Source organism: Dioscorea cayenensis, unplaced genomic scaffold, assembly GCF_009730915.1.
Source record: "Dioscorea cayenensis subsp. rotundata cultivar TDr96_F1 unplaced genomic scaffold, TDr96_F1_v2_PseudoChromosome.rev07_lg8_w22 25.fasta BLBR01001653.1, whole genome shotgun sequence".
Taxonomy (NCBI): Eukaryota; Viridiplantae; Streptophyta; class Magnoliopsida; order Dioscoreales; family Dioscoreaceae; genus Dioscorea; species Dioscorea cayenensis.
In genome coordinates this window covers 21583-27696 of record NW_024088044.1, presented here as the reverse complement: position 1 = coordinate 27696, position 6114 = coordinate 21583, and the positions used below count along the sequence as shown (strand labels likewise).

Genomic DNA, 6114 nt, shown 5'->3' with positions numbered 1-6114 from the left:
TTTGAACCAACAACAACATAATCCTTCTTCATTTTCTTCCAAAACCTGCACTCCTTCTTGAAATGCCCTTTCTTCTTGCAATGAAAACATGTCTTGTTCTTTTTGGAACCAGAATTGTCTGTATTTGAATTGACATCCACGAATTTTCTCTTCTTTCCAAATCTGTTGGACTTGTTCACATCAATGAAATTCACATTGGAGTCAAATTTTTTTCCAAATCTCTTTCCATCTCGAATTCTAGTTTCTTCTTCAATTCTGAGATGATTGTGGAGTTGTTCTAGAGAGAAACTTTCGAAGAATGTGTAACAATTTCTTTCTCAGTAATCATTCCAACTTGGAGGAAGTTTGACTATACTAACTCAACTTGTAATGTTTCACTGACTTCAACATTCAAGTCCTTTAATTTAGAGACTAGGATTTGTAGTTCATGCACTTGATCCAATACGTGAAAACATGATCTAACATGGTAAACTCAAAAGAATTTCATAATAATGAACTTATCCGCTCCTTGTTTCTCAGTGTTGTACTTGAATTCCAAAAGCTTTCGATTTCTCTTGGTGATTGAACAGTAGAAGAGATCATACTGGATGGTCCGAAAAGAGTGTCTCGGAATGTGACCACGACACAACAATTCATCTTCTTGACGCTTAACACTTTCTTCCTTAGCTTCTGCAGATTCATCAGGAGTAGCCACTGGAACTTCTGGCAAACTTGGATCAAGCACGTACCAAATCTTCAAAGCAGTGAGAAAAAACATCATCTTGTCCTTCCAACGAGTATAATTGGTGCCATCAAAACGATCAAGCTTCATGAAATCTTAGTTCATCACCTTGAAGGAAGTTTCGGGTGTTTCTCCATTGTAAAACAAACGAGTATATAAATTCCTAAAAAAATTGTTAGTGAAAGTAGATTAAAGAAGTAATTTAGTGGATTTTTGAGGCATGTAGGAACACCATGCCTTTTTAGGAATTTATCGCCTCGAGTCCGCACTGGTTTTGCAACAATTCCTCGTGATACAACAAAATCCCAAGATCAAACTTTGCGGGAAAAGTAATGATCTTCTGTGAGAACTTTTCTGTATTTAAATAATGTGAAGATGTGTGAACAACTGTTGGATTTGTCTGTTAGAGAAAATGACTGACATCTCTTCGTTAAAAAAAATAATAATAAATTTTAATTCATAGATTAAATAAATAAATATATAATTATAATATATATATATATATATATATTGGAGGGCCTACTTGCACCTTTCTCAAATTCAATTATTTAATTTCTTTATTATCTTGTATTATATAAATATATGTCTGTTCTTCTCTTTAACCGATGTGGGACTAAACTATTCACACATACTATACTAACACCTTCTGCTATCACCATAGATCTCCTAAAAATTCTCACAATTTGAAAAATTACATAAGTCACACATTTTCAATTTAGATTACAATAGAATTCATATCGTAAACTCTAACATTATTTGAATGGGAGTCAGTATGCAAAGTAATTTAATCCCATGTTTGGGCACACTACTAGTGAAATAGGAATAAGTACCGAAGATAATCCAATTATCTACAATTAACGAATTATATTACCTCCAAAATTTGGGGAAATGGAGGAGTATTGGACACTATTTATGGTGAAATAACACTTTTACCCCTGGTTTAGATTTAATTAAATAAAACCATTAATTTAAATAATTAATTATAATAATTAAAATAAAAAATAATTAACATAAATTGACTAATTTAAATATTTAGTTAGAATAATTAGAGTGAAATGACATTTTTGCCCTTAATGGATATTTAATTAAATAAAATATTTAGTCTCCACGGTTAATTATTATAATTAAACTGAAATGACACTTTTACCCTTAAGAGATACTCCTTCCGTTCCTTTTTAGTTGTTACGTTTTAGAATTCTTCCATGTTCCTTTTTACTTATCACATTAAAAATTTTGTGTAGCATTAAATAATTTTTTCCAAATTTACCCTTTAATTTAATGTACTTGTACAATTTTCAATAAATTACAATCAAGTAAGCATTAAATTATATACTCCACTAGTGGGTTTTTAAATAGGGGTAGTTTTGGAAAGTAACTGAATTTTTTATAAAATGCAAGAATCAACTAATTTTAACTAATTTTTCTTAATCGGTGTAAATTAGGTAAATGTGACAACTAAAAAAGAACGAAGGGAGTATTTAATTTAATAAAAATTATTAATTTAAATAATCAGCTAAAATAATTAAAATTAATAATGATGAAATATACATTTAATTTAAATATTTAATCATAATAATTATTTTGAATAATGATATTGAAAATATTTTGTAAATAAAAAAATTATATTTATCCTAATTAAAAATAAAAATGAGTTTTGGTTGCGTTGACATACTCTCTACCTTCACCTTCTTCTCTTCCTTCACAAGTTTTTATAAATAAAATCCCAATTTAAGCATCATTATAACTTAGTTTTATAAAAAAAAAAATTTATTTATTGCTCTGTATATAAAAATCACACACACTCTCGTCGAAGTCGAAGTCGAAGTCGATTCGATCGCGCGCTGCTCGGCGGCATGAATGGCCCTTCGGAGCTCGTCGATGCCCTCAAATCCCCGTTCATGGCGAGGATTTCCATCATCATTCTCGCCTCCATCGCCGTCTTCTATCTCAGCAAGCACTTCTCCGACGCCGACTCCCAGTTATTCTTCATAAATAGACCTCGTTCGTTCCTCTCCTCCCCCTCTCCCTTCCCCTCCATAACCATCTCTCCCAACGCCAATACATCCGTCGATATCTCCTCCATCATTGTTACCCCTCCTCCCGCTGCACCTCCGCCACCTCTACCACCGCCACAGCAGGAAAAGTTCGGGATCGTGGACGAAAATGGTTTGATGAGAGAGGATTTTGATGTTGGGGAGTCTGATTCGAGCTTGGTTGTGGAATGGGAGAATGTAACAGATCGGAAAGAGAAGGGAGGAAGAGGCGGGAAGAGTTAGGGTTAAGGTGAACAAGTTTGAGCTTTGTCCGATGAGCATGAATGTTCACACTTTGTTGGGGATGGATTGAATTGCTTGGTTCCAGCTCCGAGAGGTTACAAGGTACCAATTCCTTGGCCGAGGAGCAGAGATGAGGTACTCTTTTCATTACTCTCATCAGTCTCATGATTCCAAATTGCTTTGTTTTATGTTGAATTTTGTATGTTTATTGGAGTATGATGTGCAATAGTACGTTGTCATTTTTTTTTTTTCGTATCATTTGTAAGGTTTTTAGATTAGTATAGAATGCCATCACAGGAATGGTATTACAATACTCCACATCAACGATTAGTATAGAAGGACAAAATTGGATTGTGGGAAGCAAAAATAAATTCAAGTTTCCAGGAGGTGGGACACAGTTCATACATGGAGCAGACCAATACCTGGATCAGATCTCTAAGGTTTTGTATAGCATGACCTGCTAATTGTTTCTTGCATCCTTTTTATCCATGTCTCTGTTTGACTCTATTCTTTATTTAACCTTACATTTTCAGATGGTCCCAGATATTGCATTTGATCAGAATACAAGGGTTGTCTTAGATGTTGGATGTGGTGTTGCAAGTTTTGGTGCTTTTTTATTATTGAGGAATGTGCTTACCATGTCAATAGCTCCCAAAGATGTTCACAAAAACCAAATTCAGTTTGCTCTTGAGTGTGGTGTGCCTGCTATGCTTGCAGTGTTTGCAGCGCGGCGATTATTGTATCCAAGCCAGGCATTCGACTTAATTTATTGTTCAAGGTGTCGAATAAATAGGACCGGTAATGGTAATAATACTTTGCATTAGAAGCAGAAGGTTTTGTCGAGTTCAAAGAAATTCATTGATAAATTTGCATATCTTACTTTCTTTCCTAGATTTTTAACCTTTGAAATACTTTTATGTGATTGATATACTCTACCTCTTTCATGTTTGACCACACCAAATTAAATTAAATGGTGTAAACCTTCCAATTCTTCTCTAGGGTCTTTCTCTCTGTTTTGTAGGAATAAAAAACTCATCCTTGTGAGGGTTCATATTTTTTCTTTATTCTATTATGTCTCAGTTTTTTTTTCAAACATCAATTAACCTATGACTCTGTTCCTTTGCAAAGAGTAGGGGTAGATGATGCCTTTATACTTTTGGTAATAGCTTGCAATTGCTTTACACCATCTTATAATTTTGAGTAGTGTGATTGTTCTATCACTACCATGCAAACATGATATATTGGATGTAAATGGGCATCTTCTGTGCTGCAAACACTTCGAGGCAAGTTTTCATGTTGCTTGGAAATATAAAAAAAAAATTCTGCTTTTAGCTACAGTGACTGTGCCCTAGCTTTTATAGTTCCTCTTATGTAGCATAAGTACATATCACCATACCAAAAACTGAAAACATCCCTTACTATAAACATCAAGAATTCTCTTCAATATAACCTATCTTGGTTTGTGGGCCAAGAACTGATCATATGACAATATTTGCAAAATTAGGATAGAAACACTTGTTGCTTATGTTTTGCGATAATAGAACACTGTCAAGGATATATGCTTCATCCTGTATCTACTGAATATGTACTTATGATTGCCATCATCTTTTAATCTAGCCCATAATAGGAGTATTTCATATACTTCCAACTTCATCCTTTGGAATATAGAAGCATAATTCTAGGTTACTAAAAACTACCTGGTGCTACCACACTAATTAGGAGTTCCTCTTCTTTTGAAGATGGAATTTTGCTTTTCGAGGTTGACAAAATCCTAAGGCATGTAGGATACTTTGCTTAGGCTGCTCAACCAGTCTATAAACATAAAGAGACTATTAAATATGATAATAATTGAAAAAATATATTTAATTGCACTTACATGTTTGTGCAATACAAATATTCATGAGACCTTACAAGATTAAGATATAGCAGGAGCTTCCATTGTAGAGACTATTTTCCATTATAAGAAATATGATATTAATATTTATTTGTTAAAAATTTTTCATTATATATTTATATACAATATTGTCTCAAACTTTTTAAAAATTGTAAAAAAACTTCCGTTCAAAATGAAAGAAATCACCCTAGCAACTTCTAAGCCGTGTTTAGTTTTGTTTTTTTATTCTTTGATGCTCCAATTTATTAGTACATGCAGAGTGTGGTAAATGCAAAGGCTCACCATGAATGCATGCGGCAGTGGATGTCTGCCTCATCAAGAGGGGTTTTCGTGAGTGATTCCGGCAGTGCCGTTATGTAACACATTAATGTCCACTTGCAGTACAGCGTGGGAAGTAATTAAACTGGCATGTAATTTCATTGACCTTGGCACCTGGTGCTACCACACAAATTAGGAGTTCATCTTCTTTCACTGAAGTATGATTGTCTCCTCCTCTCTTCATCTCATTTGTTGTTGTTGTTGTTGCTTTTTGTGATGTATCATGAATTTGGGAGGTTATCATTGAGTTGATGTATTGAATCTCATCTTTTTGTGATTTTTTTGGAGGGTGTTATGCTTTTTAAATTTTTACTATTAATTGATCTTTCCCAGGCATGGCATGCTTCTGTTTTTTCTTTCACTCTGCAGTTGTCAATCTTAATGTATATAATCAAATTTGTTTATATTTGAACCTCGTTATCTTCATGAGTATTCATATTTTTTTTTTTAATATTAGCTATTTGTAATTGAATTAAGACATGTTTAGATAATTTTTTTATATTTCGCCGCTTAAACAATCCTACTTGCAATCAAATTAGGACTCATACTTACAATCAGACTAAGGCTTATTAAACATATGTTTAGATTGTTATTATTATATATAAAACTTTGGCAAATAGAGCTAATAAAACACAATCATTATAGTTGGTGGAAATCTCTCCTTCATCTGTGGTTTTCCCCGATTTAAGGTTTTTCACATAAGCTTGCATATTGTCGATGTTTTCATTTCTTCTTACCTGTTATGGTTCATCATCTCTTTCACTTAGCTCTGTTTTGAAATTGATCTTTGTATGTTCAATGCATATACAATCAGTTGAAAGCTGGATCGTTGTGCGTACTATGTATTTGGAGTTACATTGTCACCATTGCAAAGAGAGAAAAAATCTTCAGCCTCATTTAAAAAA

General features: G+C 33.3%; 1 pseudogene; it reads left to right on the top strand.

The window, feature by feature from the left end:
* Positions 1-2513: 2513 nt before the first annotated feature.
* Positions 2514-4960, top strand: LOC120256803 (annotated as a pseudogene).
* Positions 4961-6114: the final 1154 nt, after the last annotated feature.